Genomic DNA, 20786 nt, shown 5'->3' with positions numbered 1-20786 from the left:
CCTTGTTAATCGTCATGATTTTCCTGTATAAATAGTTGGTTGTTACGATAAAAAATGTCAGTTAAATATATCATATAGGAGACACACACAGTGATATTTGAGAAGTGAAATGAAGTTTATTGGATTTACAGAAAGTGTGCTATAATTGTTTAAACAAAATTAGGCAGGTGCATAAATTTGGGCACCACAAAAAATAAATGGAATCAATATTTAGTAGATCCTCCTTTTGCAGAAATTAAAGCCTCAACGCTTCCTGTAGGTTCCAATGAGAGTCTGGATTCTGGTTGAAGGTATTTTGGACCATTCCTCTTTACAAAACATCTTTAGTTCATTCAGGTTTGATGGCTTCCGAGCATGGACAGCTCTCTTTAAGTCACACCACAGATTTTCAGTTATATTCAGGTCTGGGCTGAGATGGCCATTCCAGAACATTGTACTTGTTCCTCTGCATAAATGCCTTAGTGGATTTTGAGCAGTGTTTAGGGTCGTTGTCTTGTTGAAAGATCCAGCCCTGGCGCAGCTTCAGCTTTGTCACTGATTCCTGGACATTGGTCTCCAGAATCTGCTGACACTGAGTGGAATCCATGCGTCCCTCAACTTTGACAAGATTCCCAGTCCCTGCACTGGCCACACAGCCCCACAGCATGATGGAACCACCACCATATTTTACTGTAGGTAGCAGGTGTTTTTCTTGGAATGCTGTGTTCTTTTTCCTCCATGCATAACGCCCCTTGTTATGGCCAAATAACTCAATTTTAGTTTCATCAGTCCACAGCACCTTATTCCAAAATGAAGCTGGCTTGTCCAAACGTGCTTTAGCCCACCTCAAGTGGCACTTTTTGTGCTGTGGACGGAGAAAAGGCTTCCTCTGCATCACTCTCGCTTACAGCATCTCCTTGTGTAAAGTGTGCCAAATGGTTGAACGATGCACAGTGGCTCCATCTGCAGCAAGATGATGTTGTAGGTCTTTGGTGCTGGTCTGTGGGTTGACTCTGACTGTTCTCACCATTCGTCGCTTCTGTCTAGCCGAGATTTTTCTTGGTCTGCCACTTCGAGCCTTAACTTGAACTGAGCCTGTGGTCTTCCATTTCCTCAATATGTTCCTAACTGTGGAAACAGACAGCTGAAATCTCTGAGACCGCTTTCTGTATCCTTCCCCTAAACCATGATGGTGAACAATCTTTGTCTTCAGGTCATTTGAGAGTTGTTTTGAGACCCCATGTTGCTGCTCTTCAGAGAAAATTAAAAGAGGAGGGAAACTTACAATTGACCCCCTTAAATGCTCTTTCTCATAGTTGGATTCACCTGTGTATGTAGGTCAGGGGTCACTGAGCTTACCAAGCCAATTTGAGTTCCAATAATTAGTTCTAAAGGTTTTTGAATCAATAAAATGACAACAGCGCCCAAATTTATGCACCTGCCTAATTGTGTTTAAATAATTATAGGTAACTTTCTGTAAATCCAATAAACGTCATTTCACTTCTCCAAATATTTACTGTGTGTGTCTCCTATATGATATATTTAACTGACATTTTTTATCGTAACAACCAATGATTTATACAGGAAAATCATGACTATTAACAAGGTTGCCTAAACTTTCGCATCCCACTGTATGAGCGCTATATAGACAGTCCTGATTTTAAATGGTCATGGCATGGAACTATGATATAAAGACTCTACTAAACGCAACCCTTTCTTCTTAGTGGGCCTGAGGGTCTATTCTCTGGTTCCTGTAAGTCAACCATGGGGTCCATGTTTTTAAAAAGTTTTCGTGCCATCTGTTCTCCCAGCCAGCCAGCCAGCTCCTCCATTCTACATATCTGGTCCACTTTTATCTCCCAATGTGGAATTGCAGGTGGTTCCTCGCTGAGCCACTTTTGTGGTATTAGGAGTCTCGCAGCTTGTATTAGATGCGTAGGTAAGCTCGCTTTGGACGGAAACAGGGCTGGTGTGGGAAGCCAGAGGAGCACCAAGTCTGGTGACAGCTGGATGTTTTTATTCATGACTTTATTTATTACCTCCGCTACTCCCTCCCAATATCCCCGTATCTTTGGGCACGACCAAAATATATGGGTTTGCGATCCACTCGCCTCCTTACACCTCCAGCACAAATCAGATGTGCAGAGTCCTTTTATGAATAATTGTTTCGGGGTCTGGTACCATTGAGTTAGTAACTTGTATGAGTGCTCTTGTACCCTCACACATCTGGAAAAACCATGTGAGTGTGCATGAATACGCAGTATGTCCGTTTCCGAGAATTTTAAGTCTAGTTCTGTGGCCCAAGTTTTTATATAATTTGGGATCCCTACAGGATTTTGGACGTTAAGTGCCAAGTATAGTTTAGATATTAGTTTATTGGGGGGGGACTCTAAATGCATCAGCTTTTCAAACCAAGTGGTTCCTGCTTTACTCTGTCTATCTTTTAATAGTGGTTTGCTGACAGAATTAAATTCAATGGAGTCCAGAAAATGGCAGGCTGATAAGACGCTATTCATGGGGTGTTGGTCATGAAGAGCCTTTGATGCCCCATCTAGGAATTCTGTTATAGTGTAAGATTGCAATCTGTTCCATGCTGGCGATATATTTTCTGCAGTGGGTCTAACTAGGAATGGAGCTAGGTCAGCTGTGAAGATGGAGCAGATAACAAGTATTTATCTTTGTTTAGTTGTCTCACCACCGCTGCCGTGCCTTTGAGCAACACATGTGAGTGTAGTGAAGAGGAGTTCAGGCCCCACAAACCCGCCCTCTGCTTCCTGTCAAGTTGTGCAATCTCTAGTTCTCTACTCAGGGTGTTGGACCACGGGGCATGTATATATAGCCACCTCTTCAAGTGTATGGCTTTATAATACTGATGAGCATCTGGTAAAGCCATCCCTCCTTGAACTTTCCTCAGTATTAGCATGTGATGCGGCAGTCTCGCTTCCCCCCCCCCCCCCCCAAAGGAACGTGCTAAAGAGTCGTCTGATTTGCGTAAAGAAGGAGGAGGGAAGAAAGACAGGCAGCATCTGCATGGTATATAATAATCTAGGCATAATAAATGCTTTCAGCATATTCTTCCGGCCCATCCACGATACATATGGAATACGCAGGGTGTGTAACTGTTGTTGTATGTCCTTTAGTAATGTAGCATAATTTAGTTGGAATAATTTATCCAGTCTACAGGGAATTTTGATACCCAGGTAGGACAGGTGAGACGTTTGCCATATAAAGGGAGTATTGGATTTAAGTAGGCTGATCTGGCTAGCTGATGCCGACACATTCATTGCCTCTGATTTTGTGTGGTTTACTTTAAAGTTAGACACCTGTCCATACTGCTCGAACAGGGCTAACAGATGCGGGAAGGCCTCGACCGGGTTAGTCACCATAACCAAAAGGTCATCTGCGTAGGCTGCATTAAGATGTTCGGTAGAACTATTCTCCAATTTAATGCCCTTGATACCGGGATGTTCCCGAATAGCTTGAAGCAACGTTTCCATTACTAATATATACAGAGCAGGCAATAACGGGCAACCTTGTCTCGTCCCATTCCGGGACGGGGAGGCGACAGAGTGCCATTAACTGTGATCCGGGCGCTTGGGTCACCATACAGTGACATGATAGCGTTCCGGAACTGTTGAGGAAACCCAAACTTTTGCAAGGTACTCCTCATGTATGTCCAATTCACCCGGTCAAAGGCCTTCTCCGCATCTATACCCAGCAGGACCAGGGGAATTCTCTTTTTAACAGCTAGTTGCATGATGGACAAGATTCTGCACGAATTGTGACTGCCTTCCCTGCCCGGTACAAAACCCGTTTGTTCAGGGTTTATAAGTTTAGGGAGAAGAGCACTTATCCTAGAAGCCAAAAGTTTCGCCCAGACCTTGACGTCGACGTTTAAGAGCGAGATTGGTCTGTAGCTGCCACATAATTTAGGGTCTTTCCCTGGCTTGGGTAGGATAGTGACTGTGGCCTCAAGGGACTGCTTGTGTAGCTGGGATCCGTTCAGAAGCTCATTGCACCAGGCAGCCAAGTAGGGAGTCAGTACAGTAGAGAATTTTTTATAATAACCCACAGGGAAGCCGTCTGGTCCTGGGCTCTTCCCTAGTGGCATGGAACCCAGTAGTTTATCAACCTCTTCCTCTGTTACAGGAGATAATAAAGCTTGACCTTCTACCTCGGTTAAAGTGGGCAGCTGCAAATGTTTTAGGAAGTTATCTATCAGGGAATCCCTTCCCTCAGTGGATCCTGCCACCCCATCCGGGAGTCCATAAAGATCGCTATAAAATTTTTGGAACTCAATGGCTATATCTGACGTTTTATGCAGAGTAATGCCATCTTTTGTGTCAATGCCTGCAATATACATAGAGTCCTTTTTTTGTTTAAGCAAAGCGGACATGAGTTTCGTGCCTTTATCTCCATGAGAATAAAAGCGAAATTGTGAGTACTGGTACGTCTTCGCATAGCCTACATTTAGGTGATCCATCAACTGTTTACGTAGGACGGATAACTTATCTCTGGCTTCTATGGCTCTAGACCTCTTATGTAGCGATTCAATATCAGCTATTTGCCTAAGTAGGTTATTGATGTGCTCCTGTCTGACCTTTTTGACTCTGCTGCCCAGCGCAATGAGCTCCCCCCTCATGACTTGTTTGTGCGTCTCCCAGACGGTCGTGAGCGGCATGCCTTCCGTGCAATTCTCCCTAAAAAACAAGGTCAGTTTCTGAGTGAGAGTAGTTAGGTCCGATTGTTTGTCCAAGAGTGTTTCATTTAACCGCCATTGTCTAGCATGGATCGGCAAAGTAGGGAATTGGAGTGAAGCCGTCACCGGGGCATGGTCAGATATTGTAATGGGTTCAATGGTGGACCCCTCCAGCCTGTCCGCACAGCTGCCAGAGATCAGGACATAGTCCAGCCTCTTATAGGTGTTGTGTGGGGCTGAAAAGAACGAGAAATCTTTGTCCACAGGGTGAAGCAGTCTCCATGAATCCACCAAGTTGGCATTTGCAAGGTAATTATTAACCCTACCTATGACCATTTGAGTTAATTGTGAAATGCCATCCGAAGCGTCTAGTAAGGGATTCAGCGTCATATTTAAGTCACCCCCTATTAGTCTTATCCCTTCTGCAAAGGAGGCAAACGTTTTCAGAGTACCAATAAGCCATTTTGCTTGACCTCTGTTAGGACTATATAAGCTGGCAAGAGTCACTACCTGGGTACCAATTGAGCCCTTCACAAATACATAGCGCCCTTCCGGGTCTTCTTGTTTACAAATCAGTTGAAAAGGGACATTCTTAGATATGGCAATGCCCACACCCCTAGCTGCCTTACTATATACACTAGTGAACCAATGCCGAAAATAAGTCCTGGGAAGGGTAGGCGCATGCGCCGACTTAAAGTGCCATTCTTGCAGGAAACAGATGTCAGTATGTAATTTCTTCATCATCCGTATAACTTGTGACCTCTTCTGCGGGGTGTTAAACCCTCTGACATTAAATGACGTACATTTAATTAATGCCATGATAGCGTCTGATTAGGTTCTTTAGAGCAAGCAATGGATCAGATGCATGTGTGTGACCAGGGAAACTCAATAACATAAAAAACACTACGAACAATTGATAGGTGGAGTAAAACTCCAACATGTGTGTCGGGTGACTTGTGCCTAACGCGCAGCCCATCAGAAAAAGGCAAAGCGCGAATGGCTGAAGCCAGCCTGTACTAAGGCGCTTGCACCAGGACTGCGCCAGTGGATCCCTGGTGAGTGCCATCTGGAACTGAAGGCAGGTGGCAGTGCGGGGGGAGAAAGCCAACCTGTCCCATGAGTCATAGCAAACTGACTCAAGTATGTTAAACAGCATAAAAACCTAGCCTGGCCAGCCCTAGGGCCACACTCTGTCTCCAACATACCATATCACAGTGCATATGTTATAAGGCGACTAATAAACCTTAACCCCAAGTCTCCAGTATATGCAGTAAATATGTATATAAGTGACTGCATTACCGGATCAAAACCAGGAAAGGGGGTACCACAGCGTCTATATTCAACTAACTGTGTCAACCCGCCATGGAGCGGCCCATCCGCAGCATCACAGCCAAGGCCCCGTCTGGGACCCGACCACGAGGCGGCGGCTGAGCGTCTCATTAACGGCTATGAAAAAGGCAAACATAAATGGTTTTACAGTATACTTGCAGAACGGTGCATCAAAAATCAACGTCCACAGTGTGGCCCAGCCGGCCTTCCCGCTTCCAACAATCGCCATCTGTAAGCATAGGCAATGCTGTTAAACCATGCATGCCGCTTAAGGCCTAACATTGGACTTCCTTTTATTCGTTGCTTTAATCCACTTCTGCTCCACCGGTAGTTCAGGCAGTGGAACTCCCGTGTCAGCCGACGGCAGCCAGGATGGTATGTCCAGTGGAGGTGTCTGAAGAAGGGACCATGCTGCTGGTAAGTCCGCTGGAGTACGTATCGTGCATCTCTTGCCCTCTGAAGAGAAAGTTAGCCCAAATGTAAATAGCCACTTGTAGGGTAGTTTGATTGCCCGTAGATGATCTGTTAGTGGCCTCAGGATTCTCCTCTTGCTTAGGGTCGAGGGTGCTAGATCTTGATATAATAGGATCTTGGCTCCTTCATATGTCGGCTCCCTCTGCTCTCTGGCCGCTTTGAGTATAGCAGCTGTATCGACGTATCGTAGCAGACCACATACTACATCTCTAGGCGGGTCTGTGTCTTTTGGCCTCGGCCTCAGCGCTCTGTGGATTCGCTCCACACAGATCTCAGCAGCCCGCTCTGCTCCCAATAGGCCCGAAAAAATGGCGGCAGCCGCTTCTGGTAGTGCGTCATGAGGCACCAGCTCTGGGAGACCACGCAGCCTGATGTTTTTCCGGCGGCTACGATTTTCCTGGTCTTCTATTAGAGCAAAAGTGGTATCTAGTGAAGAGGCAATCGCTGCACTGTTGTCGCTCAAGGTATGAGCAAAAGTTAATATGGCTGCCTGATTGTGCTCCAACTTGTCCACCCGGTGCCCGATATGTTTCACATCGTTCTTAATCTCCGTGAGTTCCTGCATCACCGGCGCCAGTGCTGTAGTCAGAGCTTGTTGTATAAACTGGCGTGAAATGGGTGCCGATGCAATCGCACGGGTCTGGGTGTCTGTGTCAGGAGAGACGCCCTCCGCTCCTTCTGCGTCTTGTGGCCACTCATCTTGTTCAAGTGGCGCCATCTTAGCAGCACTTGCAGCCGGTGGTTTCTTGTGGAAGAATTTATCCATTTCTTGCGGATTTTTGTCCAACCTGTAGCGTTCTGGTGTATCTCTGGGGATATATCTGCCTACTTTGCCCATTCTTGTACGGCTAGATAGCAGAATTTACTGGTTTGCTGGCTCACATGGAGAGGAGCTCTCTCACATGCGTCTGTCCCGGTCGGCTGTCAGGCTCCGCCCCCATAGTAGTTATATTCTTGTACATAGGAGGCAGTATTATAGTAGTTATATTCTTGTACATAGGAGGCAGTATTATAGTAGTTATATTCTTGTACATAAGAGCAGTATTATAGTAGTTATATTCTTGTATATAGGAGGCAGTATTATAGTAGGTATATTCTTGTACATAGGAGCAGTATTATAGTAGTTATATTCTTGTACATAGGAGCAATATTATAGTAGTTATATTCTTGTATATAGGAGCAGTATTATAGTAGTTATATTCTTAACCAAATTTATTTTTATTAAGAGAGTAAGGTACACCATATAATCATATACCATCACAGTCTTGGCATACAGACAGTAAAACATATTATCCACAAATGTGACAATTATTGAAAAATAACACAATGTATGGCGACCATAAGTGATCCATTATTGCAGCAAACAACATAAAAGGGAACAATGGGGAGGGAGAGGGATGGGGGAGGGGGGAGGAATAGAGTCTACTATCTCTGTTATTTGAACTTTCTATACAGTGCCCAAGATGACCAGATTCTGAGAAATTGAGTACGTGAGAAAGTTTCCCAATGGGCCAGCTCCTCAAACCTGTAGATCTGATCTACCTTGTCCCTCCACATCTGAACCGTTGGAGGCTCAACATTCTTCAAGAGTAGTGGAATTAATAGTCTCGCGGCCGTGATGAGCATAGTGGGGAGGTCAGATCTACAGGGAGAAATCGAGTCATTCGGACACCACAATAGGATCAATTTGGGGTCAAGCTTGACCTGCGTGGCGCAAACCACATTGATCAGAGCTTCAATGTTTGACCAAAACCCTTTGATCTTCTCGCAGTACCACCAAATGTGTGAGAGGGAGCCTATGCCCTGTCCACACCTCCAGCACGTATTCGGGAAGTCTGCATTAAGCCTATGCAGAAATTCCGGAGATTTGTACCATCTCGTGAGTAGCTTATATGAATTCTCCTGGATTCTAATACAGCGGCTGAAGCCATGGGAGTGAGACAGGATGAAAGACTTTTCAGGGTCCGAGAGACGAATGGAGAGCTCTCTTTCCCAAGAGTAGAGAAAGTGTAGCTCAGGGGGGGAGGACCAGAGCAATTCTTTATATAAGGTAGATAGTGGCTTAGGGAGTTTGCGTTCGTCTGAAAGCCGAGTATCCAACCATGAGGGGGAGCTCGCTGCAATCGGGGGCGGCAGGTTAAGAAGTTTAATATCTTTCCGTAGGGCAAATACCTGAAGAAAAGGGGCTTTCTTGATTCTAGGGTCATCGAAGACCAGTTTCCAGTCCAGGCTCCCATCTGGTGTCTAAATCGCACTGAAGGGAATATCAGCTAGGAGGGGCCAAATGCCCAAAGGCGCTTTTGCGTCCGGGTGTATACTAAACTGCAGTAAGGAAAGCGGGGAACATGGGTTAGGATATGTCAGAACCTTGGTTTTGTACTGTCTGGCCCATTCTACTAAAAGGCTCTTCCATAGAGGTGAGAAGGAGGAGCCACCTGGTGAGCAAGGGGAGAAACCCCACAAGATCCGTCTCATTTTAGTGTTAAGCAGTGAGCGCTCTAAACGCACATAAGGAGCGTTGTAGATATTATTCAGAAGAGACAGACCCCTGTATAATTGAAAGGCTACATAATATGAGCGCATGTCAGGCAAACCAAATCCGCCAAATCTCTTCTCTCTTGTCAGCACAGAGTAGTTAATTCTGGAGGGTCTATTCCCCCACAGAAAGAGCGAGAAAGCTCGACGAACGTCAGTGAAAAAAGAATGCGGCAACCATATGGGCAAAACTTGTAATAAGTACAGGAATTTAGGGGCCACAAAAGTCTTAAGGTAGCTCCTCCTTCCGCACCAGGAGAGAAACGGTAGTTTAATGGATTGTAGGTGTTTCCTAACCGAAGCAAGTAAGGGGGCATAATTAAGGGCAAACAGGTATTTTGCATGGACAGGGACATGAACTCCTAGGAATACAATGTCTTTTGCAACCCATTGGAAGGGGGTCGTGCTCAGGAGGGCATTCCTTACCGAGTCCGGCAGGTGACATTGAGAGCCATAGACTTGCTGTAATTGATTTTGAGCAAATGCGGCTGTCAAGTGGGTCTGAGAGTTGATGGTGAGGCCCTTAATAGCAGGATCCTGCCGGATCTTACAGAGCAAAGTCTCCATAACTATTACAAATAAAGATGGTGAGAGGGGACACCCTTGCCTCGTACCATTAGAAATGGCAAAGGAGGGGGATAGCGTACCATTTATTTTGAGTCTGGCAGACGGGGCGGAGTACAGGGTGAATATCGTGGATATGAACGAGTCAGAGAAACCAAACCTCGACAGGGCCTGCGACATATAATGCCAGCTGACCCTGTCGAAGGCCTTCTCTGCATCTGTGCTCAACAAGGCCAAAGGCATGGATGAGCTCCTCGCCCAATCCATAAGATGGAGCAGGCGTATAGTGTTTTCACAGCCCTGTCTGCCACGCACAAATCCCACCTGCTCGCTATCAATAAGATCCGGCAGGATCAACTGAATTCGCTGCGCCAATATCTTGGCCCACTACTTGACATCCGCATTTAGCAGAGAGATAGGGAGGTAGCTTCCGCACTGGAGGGATCTTTGTTTTCTTTGTGGATTATAGTTATGTGGGCCTCTAGCGTCTGGGGGGTAGGGAACCACCGGACAGAAGAAAGTTGCAGAGTGTTTGGAAGCGAGGAATCAGAATATCTCTAAAGGTTTTATAATATGCTATGGGTAGGCCGTCTGGACCTGGGCTTTTCCCTGAAGGGATGGATGAGAGAACTTTATCAATCTCCTCTACTGACACTGGAGCTACCAGTTGAGAAGCTTGGAGGGGGCTGATGGAAGGCAATTGGAGGGAAGAAAGAAACTCATCTGTGGCATGCTCAATAGAACCAGAGCCAGGACGAATGGGGGTGGGCAAGTTGTAGAGATCAGCGTAAAATGCACAGAAAGCTTTTGCTATGTCATGGGTCGATTTGTGCTTGATACCCTTAGCGTCTGTAATGGCTGGAATGAAGGACACCACATGACGCTGCTTGGCCATGGCAGACATCAGTCTATTTCCTTTGTCCCCGTGAGCATAGGCCTTAAACTTGGAACGCAGGATAAGTTTCGCAGATCTGGCATTAAGCAAGTTTTTACGTTCCGTCCTGGTCTCTGTTAATTCAGCAGCCACAGCCTGAGCCTGGGATTGTTTATGGGTCAATTCTAGACGAGCTATACGGGACAACAGGTCGTCCACCGCCCTGGAGCGCATCTTTTTGATATGGGAACCCAAGGATATTAGTTCACCCCTGACCACTGCTTTATGGGCTTCCTATAGGATGGAGGGAGAAGGGGGGGGGGGTCTCCTTCAGCATTGAGGGAAAAGAATTCTGACAGGACCCTAGAGATCCTGGAGGCATTAGTAGGGTCAGCGATCAAGGTGTCATTAAGACGCCACAACCTTTCTCTTTTGGGGAGGGCGGTCATAGATACCCGGAGAAAAACAGGGGTGTGATCAGAAAGCGTGATGTTACCTATCTTGGTATCAACTACCTGAGCAACATGGGGGGAGGACAGGAATATATAATCCAACCTGTGGAAAGAGGTTTTAGCAGTGGAATAAAACGTATAATCCCGACTAGAGGGATGTAAAGTGCGCCACACATCTATAACATGCAATTTCTTCAGCGCAGTCTTCAGACGGTGCAGAAGTTTGTGGGACAACTAAGATCTCTGGGAGGACGAGTCAAGAACTGGCTCCATGGTCACGTTAAAATCACCACCTAATATGAGCATGCCTTCGCTAAAGGCCGACAATTGAGCAAGGGTCTGAACGAGCCAGGGGATCTGACCCCTATTAGGGGCATAGATGTTAGCCAGGGTAACAGGTGTGTCAGCGATGTGCCCCTTCACAAACAAGAAGCGACCGTCTGTGTCAGTGAGCACTGCGGAGTGCTAAAAGGGCAGGTGCTTGTGAATGGCCACGCTGACACCCCTGCTAGCCGAAGTATGAGCTATGAAACCATTGTGGAAATACGTTTGGGGAGAGTTTTGGGAGTTTTCCCGTCTTGAAATGAGTCTCCTGAAGAAATATAATAGAAACATCATCCTTCTGTAGCAGAGAAAGTACCTAAGACCGCTTACATGGCTCGTTCAGACCCCTGGCGTTCAATGAGGCAATTACAACTGGGGCCATGGTAAAGGTGGGAAGGGCCTTCTGGCCCACAGCCTGAGGACATTAAATCTGGAGAGTAGTAGACAGAGTAGAGAGAGAGAGGCGGGGAAGGGGGGAAAAGGGAGAGGCAAAAGAAAACCAAAAAACATCACAAATGAGACAAATACAAGTAAATGACAAAGCATGTCTCCCCATACCCGGGGAGCTCATGGTCCCACCCAGCATCTGACATGATGGAGATCCTTTTTCATAACGGCACCCAGCCAGGATCTATCAGAGGGGGGCTCTCGTGGGACCACCTGGGGGTTTAAGGTAGGGTGTGAAGGGGAAGGAACGGTCAGTAACATTACCAACATAAAGGCAAACATGTAACCCCAGCAAAGTTATCAGTGCTAACTAAGCATCAAATGTTTGCCTGCATCATGTGCAGAAAAGGTAGCAACAACATGGGACATAACCCAAAGCCCATGGAGGTGGGGCAGTAGGCCAAGGCCCGGTTCAAGGCCACGAACAGTCAACAAGCAGGCAATAAACAGCTCGGTCAGAGCAAACAGTCCTATCAGCCTAAGACTCAATAATGTCCCAGGACAGTGAACTCAATAGTGGGCAAGCAAAAAGGATTCAGCATCCCACAAAGCAAAGTCATGTAACAGCGACTTGAGAGCGGCGTTTCCCTTGCTTCTCAGATTTGGATGGCGAGACCTGCTGCCACGAATCCACACGTGGAGGGGGAGGTAAGGGGTCCCCCTGATCGGCTGGCATCCAGGAGGGTACATCCACGGGCGTAATCCCAAGAGGGCCCCATATAGCTTTAAGGTCATCCGGGGTCCGCACCGTATACTGCCTGCCATTTTTCAAAATGGCCAAGCCGAAAGGATACAGCCACCGGAATGGCGTGGCTGAGGCTTTAAGGGCCCCCAGGAGTGGCCTTACAATGCGCCTCTTGGCTAAGGTGGAGGGGGCCAGATCTTGGAAGAATAAAATTGGTGTCTCACCATACATGATGCGATCCGCCTCTCTTCCCGCCTTAAGAAGTGCCGTAGTGTCCACGTAGCTGAGGATGCCACACACCACATCCCGCGGCGGTTCATCAGGCTTAGGTTTGGGCCTCAAAGCCCTATGGATGCACTCAATTGTAATCGGTGCAGCTCTCTCTGCACCCAGCAGGGAGGAGAAGATTTCTCGCGCAGCCGAATGAAGCGCCTCGATCGCAATATTTTCGGGAAGGCCTCGAATGCGAATATTTCGCCGTCGACTGCAATTTTCTTGATCCTCAATTCGCAATAGCGCATCGTTCAGTAAGTCTCTATGCGCATGCAGGGCCGCACTTGTCTTACCCTCATGCACCAGGATGGATTCTTGTGCGAGCTCCAGGGACTCCACTCGATGCCCGATGTGCCGTAAGTCTCCTTTTATTTCCTCTAGATCTCTCTTTAGTGGTGCCAGCGCGGACTCCAGGATATCTCTGAGTACCGCTTTAGAGAGCGAGGGATTTTTTCGCATTGGTCTGCGATCCAAAACATCGGAGGCGCTTCCCGCTTCTGAGCCCTCTTCTGCTTCCGAGAGCTGCCGCGCCATCTTGGACACCTCAGCGGCCGGAGTTCTGGACTGCTTTTTGAGAAATCTATCCATCTCAGGCTGTCTGGAGCGGGCCCCTGTCGGCTCTGGTGTCTCAGGGTGATGATCCTTGCTCGGTTTCCCCATTTGCACGGAGTTAGAAGCCAGTAAAAGGGGTTACATTAGCTGCCAGTGAGAGGAGCTCAGGAACAAGCAGCCATGCAGCTCCAAGGTCAGGCTCCGCCCCCTATAGTAGTTGTATTCTTGTACATAGGAGTAGTATTATAGAAGGTATATTCTTATACATGGGGTAGTATTATAGTAGTTATATTCTTCTACAAAGAGGCAGAATTATAGTAGTTATATTCTTGTAGATATGAGCAGTGTTATAGTAGTTATATTCTTGTACATAGGAGCCACATTATAGTAGTTATATTCTTGTACATAGGAGCAATATTATAGTAGTTATATTCTTGTACATGGGAGGCAGTATTATAGTAGTTATATTCTTGTACATGGGAGGCAGTTTTATAGTAGTTATATTCTTGTACATATGAGCAGTATTATGGTAGCTATATTCTTGTACATAGGAACAGTATTATAGTAGTTATATTCTTGTACATAGGAGCAGTATTATAGTAGTTATATTCTTGTACATAGGAGCAGTATTATAGTAGTTATATTCTTGAATGTAGGAGGCAGTATTATAGTGGTTATTAGTGTTGAGCGCAAATATTCGAATTGCTATTTTTTTTCTCGAATATCGCAACTTCGAGATTTCGCGAATATTTAGAATATAGTCCTATATATTCGCGAAATCGAATATTCGTTTGTTTTTTTTTTAGTTTTTTTTTTTATTGTTATATTTTTTTCTTTCCCACTTCCCTAAAGTTGTTCTTACCTGTCCTTTGGATTCCTGGCTTCCTAGCTGCTCCAGTCAGTGCCCGTTGCCGCTTCTGCCGACTTCCGTGCTCATGGAGCGTCCCCATCACTATGGGAACGTCTCCATATACTAGAATGTACTGTCAGATTTGAGAATTACGTTGAAATCGTAATCCCATTAATTCAAGTTATAATAATCGAATTGCGATTTCAACTTAACACTGCTATATTCCATATTCGTTAATTCTAGCCTATTATTATAACTTGAATTAATCAGATTGCGATTTCAACTTAGCACTACTATATTCCATATTAGGCTAGAATTAACGAATATGGAATATAGCATTACTAAGTTGAAATCGCAATCCGATTAATTCAAGTTATAATAATCGAATTGCGATTTCAACTTAACACTGCTATATTCCATATTCGTTATCCTAATATGGAATATAGCATTACTAAGTTGAAATCGCAATCCGATTAATTCAAGTTATAATAATCGAATTGCGATTTCAACTTTTTACGTATATACTTAATATTGCTCTAACTTCGTCTTTTAGAATATTCGTAATATTCTAAAAGACGAAGTTAGAGCAATATTACGAATATTCTTAAAGACGAAGTTAGAGCAATATTAAGAATATTCGTAAAATACACATATAGATTGTAATTTTGCTAATATACTGCTATAGTAATTTTTTTAATAGTGTACATATTTTACAAAACTTAAGTTCAAAAGAGGCAATAAAATTTGAGAAAAAAAAGGATTATAGCACTATATTAGCTAAATTACAATCTATATGTGTATTTTACGAAATTTCGTAATATATTGCTCTAACTTCGTCTTTTAGAATATTCGTAATATTCTAAAAGACGAAGTTAGAGCAATATTACGAAATTTCGTAAAATACACATGTTAGCCTGGCCATAGTCAATTAGTCATAGGAACGTTTCCTTATACTATCAAAAGAAAGAAATCGCATATTATTCGCGATAATTGGAATAATTACGAATATTCGATTTCAACGAATATAACACGAATATTCAATCGAATATTTGCAAAATATCGCGAAATCGAATATAGCACCTCCTGCTCATCACTAGTAGTTATATTCTTATACATGGGGTAGTATTATAGTAGCACAGGTAGAAGGATGTGGGCAGCACAGCTGTCTGGAAGGTACGGTCGTAGTGCCTGCGGCTGGGGAGGCGATCCACCTCCAAAAATATAAAGACAGTGAATTCCACAGCACATCCAAATAGTAAAAAGTAAAAAAGCGACTTTATTCACCAGACAGGCAACGTTTCGATCCGTTCACTGGGATCTTTCTCAAGCAGTAGTAGTATTATAGTAGTTTTATTCTTGTACAAAGAGGCAGAATTATAGTAGTTATTTTCTTGTACATAGGAGGCAGTATTATAGTAATTATATTCTTGTAAGTAGGAGCACTATTATAGTAGTTATATTCTTGTACATAGGAGGCAGTATTATAGTAGTTATATTCTTGTACATAGGAGGCAGTATTATAGTAGTTATATTCTTGTACATAGGAGCAGGATTATAGTAGTTATATTCTTGTACGTAGGAGGCAATATTATAGTAATTATATTCTTTGTGGCGAAACCAACCTCGCCACGGTGTTTTGGAGGGGGCTGTTTGAAGGCCTCTTGCCTCAGGATTATGGCCCATAATAACTTTTAAACCCCTGAACCTATTCAAGTGAATTTTGGATAGGTTTGTCCCCAAGTTATACTGTTTAAATTGATGTAAGTTATATGTATGGACAATGTAACCTCACAAAGTTGTAACAATTTATAATAAGTGTAACTTGTCAGCTTGGGAGGAATATGCTGGGTGTGTTTCTATTGTCCCATTGTGTGTTTAAATGGTGATGTCTGTCCTGGTGTCTCCACATGTGTATTGGCGATCTCCCCTTTGTCCTGAGAGATAATTGGATTGCCCTCAGTTGTCTCTGGGACGGAGAGGAGGAAACCATGATGCATTGTGGGGATGTGTTGTATCTGTTCTGTGTCGCAGTCTCCCTTCTGGTCCTCTAGGGGGTGGGAACGATTGGCTGCTGTATTTACATTGTGTGTGTTGTAAGATACTGATTGGTTGGATTTCAAAACCCTGTGGGCAGTACTATGTTTGTTTTTTATGAATAAAAGAGGCTGTATCTGAAGTACAGTCAGAGCACTGCTTGACCCTCAACACGGAGCCTTGTCTCGTTATTGGGGGGATTCCCTGTATGCTGTTAGAGACTGATTGCCAGGAGTGTAAGCCGATTGTATGCTTTTCCTGTTCATCTGCTGGCAGCTATTTGCGAGGTTCCAGTTTGGAGTGCTATTTTGTATCCAGTTCGGGAGTTTGGTGTTCTGCAGTAGCAATGCCTGTCTCTCCGAAAGGGGCATATCGCCTAAACTGATTTTAACCCCTTGACAGCTACAGGAGACACCATTTCTGTGGATTCTACAATTTAAGGGCAACGCATGTCCCAGTACAGCGACCCTAAAAGCAACAGGATGGAACCAGCAGTGTTATACGAGGAGGAGGATCTGGATGGCCGGGATGCATTAAGGAAAGGCATCTGGTACCAGGCCCTGGATAATGTACAATACCAGCGGGGTGAGAGTCTCCCCAGTGAAGAGCAGTGGTTGCAGAAGCAAGTGGCCCTGCGGATGCCCTTCCTGGGAGAGCAGCCCCTGGAGGAATGGGTGAAGGAACTAGAGCACCGGGTATGGCAGGAGCTATGGCTGGAGGATGCCTACCAGGCGCTTTGGTGGTATGTGGCAGTTTATACCCTGGACAGCTGAGCATGACAAGCCAGAGGGAGAGGAGTTTGATGGTCCTGGCTTGTTATGGGAGTCCTTTGCAGAGCCTGACTTCGGGAGCCCTGCACAGTCCAGACTTCAGGACATTTTCTACGAGAGGGAGGCTAGGCAGAATTGGGATGACCCCCATGAGGTAGAGAAAGACCTGGCTCACCTAGCAACCCTGGAGTGGGAACTGGAGCAGGACTACCAAGATCTCTTCCACTCCATTGGGAAGACTCAGCGGGACAGCAAGAAGTCAGAACCAGGTCCAGAGCCCTTCAGCTGGAAGGATATTGTGGATATTTACTGGGAAGAACCCCAGGTGGCTGGTGGAGATGGGACCGAGGTCTCTCCACCGGTCCTGCAGGAAATTGGGAGCCTAGTCTCCATTCCCCAGCGGCAGGCTGAGTTACAGGGGGCAGAGGTAGTTGTTCCTACCCCCCAGCAGCAGCATGATTTTTTGGGAATTGGGAGCCCAGTCTCCATTCCCCAGCAGCCGTGTGATGTACAGGGAATTGGGAGCCCAGTCTCCATTCCCCAGCGGCAGGCGGAGTTACAGGGGGCAGAGACAGTCGGTCCTGTCCCCCAGCGGCAGAGTGTCCTACAGGGAATAGAGAGCCCAGTCTCCTTTCCCCAGCAGCAGGACACTGTATTGGGAGCGGAGGCGGTCGGTCGCCCTCCCCAGCGGCTGGAAGTATGTATGGGAGAGGAGCTCGTTACCCCCTCTCCCCAGCGGCAGCTTAACGCACCAGGGGGAGACAGTAAGCCCCACAACAGTGCAGATGGGACCGTGGTCTCTGCACTTACAGCACAGGGGGTAGGGACAGTCGGTCCTGCCCCCCAGCAACAGGGCTGTTTAGCCAAAGGGGAGACAGTCGGTTTCCTCCTCCAACAACCAGACTCCAACCAGGCTTCTTCCGTGGTAACGCTGGTACCAGGGCAGAGTACCGCTGATACCTGCCCACAAAGCAACCTCCACTCCAAGCCAGGGAGCAACTCAGAGACCGGGAGTACCAGCTACCAATATAACCTTGGTGGATTCACTGGACAGAGACAGGCTGCTAAATCCAACAGGTCCAGTATTGGGTTGTGGGTGGGCTGCCAGACTAACTCAGGTACCGACCGGCGTGAGGTCAGGTATCTGGTTAGTCTTCCCTGGGGGGGGGGGGGAGATGTGTGGCGAAAGCAACCTCGCCACGGTGTTTTGGAGGGGGCTGTTTGAAGGCCTCTTGCCTCAGGATTATGGCCCATAATAACTTTTAAACCCCTGAACCTATTCAAGGGAATTTTGGATAGGTTTGTCCCCAAGTTATACTGTTTAAATTGATGTAAGTTATATGTATGGATAATGTAACCTCACAAAGTTGTAACAATTTATAATAAGTGTAACTTGTCAGCTTGGGAGGAATATGCTGGGTGTGTTTCTATTGTCCCATTGTGTGTTTAAATGGTGATGTCTGTCCTGTTGTCTCCACATGTGTATTGGCGATCTCCCCTTTGTCCTGAGAGATAATTGGATTGCCCTCGGTTGTCTCTGGGACGGAGAGGAGGAAACTATGATGCATTGTGGGGATGTGTTGTATCTGTTCTGTGTCGCAGTCTCCCTTCTGGTCCTCTAGGGGGCGGGAACGATTGGTTGCTGTATTTACATTGTGTGTGTTGTAAGATACTGATTGGTTGGATTTCAAAACCCTGTGGGCAGTACTATGTTTGTTTTTTATGAATAAAAGAGGCTGTATCTGAAGTACAGTCAGAGCACTGCTTGACCCTCAACACGGAGCCTTGTCTCGTTATTGGGGGGATTCCCTGTATGCTGTTAAAGACTGATTGCCAGGAGTGTAAGCCGATTGTATGCTTTTCCTGTTCGTCTGCTGGCAGCTATTTGCGAGGTTCCAGTTTGGAGTGCTATTTTGTATCCAGTTCGGGAGTTTGGTGTTCTGCAGTAGCTGTGCCTGTCTCTCCGAAAGGGGCATATCGCCTAAACGGATCTTAACCCCTTGTCTGCTGAAATGATCCGTTACATTCTTGCACATAGTTTTCAATCCTGTCAGTTTTATACTGAAATTCTCAGGGCTCTGGATGGAGTAGTTTTCTATAATGCATTGAACAGAAATCCTGTAGGTACCAATGTTCACTAATATTAGGTGCCAATACAGCAGGAATCCAAATTGCCCAGTCTAATTTGCATATAGTGAAAGAGGGAAAAATGTGTATGTGATCAGTTTATGCAGAAAATAAAGTATATATAGCACAGGTGAGTTACTATGACTGTATTATATAACAGCTGCAAGCCTGGTTGTCGGCAGTGGGGTCCTTCCAGTCATCTTCAACAATTCCCTAATGTACAGTATGAAGTCAATGCATGAAAAAACTATTCCTGACACTGCTCTGTAATATTCCAAGGACGACTAGTTGATTACGTGTTTGACGGAAGTCTTGTTTAAACGTTGAACTGGAATCTTAGGTACAAACAATATAAGCATATTGTCACATAAAAGTACATACTATATATGTAACAATGCGCACATGTTGAAGGCCCTAGTTTCGAGTTGTAACACGACAAATTGTACAAGATTTGTGCTTCATTAACCCCTTAATCACTACCCGACCGCCTAACACAGGGACCTCAACCCAAAGTTCGGACGAGGAGGTTGAGGTCCCTGATACGACCAGGCGTACCCGGCCCCGTGTTGCTAGACCACAGGTTGCCCAGGATCCGCTTCAAGGGCAGCAGAGTGGGGCTGGCGCTGTCGGATTACATGGTGAGGCATACACCAGCAGCACAGCCCATCCTGGACCTAGTACCAGCACTGCCGTAGAACATGGTGAAGTAGCCAGCACTAGAAGGGCAGTTGAAGCTGGTACGGTGGCAAGTGCAGTAGTTCTCCCGTCGCAGCCACCGCACAGACAGGCCCGTAGAGCCCCTAGAGTCCCTGAGGTGCTGGCAAACCCTGATTGGAAGCCCCCATCTTCAGCTGCACCAGTAGTTCCCCCTTTAACCACCCAGTCTGGAGTTCGGGTTGAGACGGCTCAGATCGGATCGGCACTGGGGTTTTTTGAGCTGTTCTTTACTGCGGAGCTCTTAGTCGTGTCAGAAACAAACCGGTATGCCACTCAATTTATAGCCGCCAACCCAGGAAGCTTTTATTCCCAGCCTTTCCGGTGGAAACCCGTCCAAGTTTCCGAATTTAAAACTTTTCTGGGCCTTCTCCTCAACATGGGCCTGACATAAAAGCATGAATTGCGGTCATATTGGTCCACAAACCCAATTCATCACATGCCCATGTTCTATGCTGCCATGTCCAGGACACGATTTGAGACCATCCTGCACTTTAGTGAAAACGGCACCTCTCGTCCCAGAGGCCACCCAGCTTTTGACCGGCTCCACAAAATTCGGCCCCTCATAGACCACTTTAACACCAAATTTTCAGATTTATATACCCCTGAGCAAAACATCTGCATAGACGAGTCCCTTGTACATTTTACCGGGCGCCTTGGCTTCAAACAATACATCCCAAGCAAGCGCGCCCGGTATGGGGTCAAATTGTATAAGCTCTGTGAAAGGGCCACAGGCTATATGCACAAATTTAGTGTCTATGAGGGTAAAGATCAGACCCTGGAGCCGGTCGGTTGCCCTGACTACCTGGGGAGCAGTGTGAAGACAGTCTGGGACTTGGTGTCACCCTTATTTGGCAAGGGGTACCATCTTTATGTGGACAATTTCTACACAAGTGTGCCCCTCTTCATGCATTTGTTTCTAGAACAGATTGGCTGCTGTGGCACCGCGCAACCTAGTCGCCGGGGCTTCCCCCAACGGCTAGAGAGGGCTGCCTTGTGTAACAAAGAACTGCTTGCGGTGAAATGGAGAGACAAGTGTGACGTTTACATGCTCTCCTCCATTCACGCAAACACGACAATACAAATTGTACGAGCAACTGGAGT

The sequence above is a fragment of the Bufo gargarizans genome, chromosome 6, assembly GCF_014858855.1.
Source record: "Bufo gargarizans isolate SCDJY-AF-19 chromosome 6, ASM1485885v1, whole genome shotgun sequence".
Lineage (NCBI taxonomy): Eukaryota > Metazoa > Chordata > Amphibia > Anura > Bufonidae > Bufo > Bufo gargarizans.
This window is presented reverse-complemented; position numbering follows the sequence as displayed.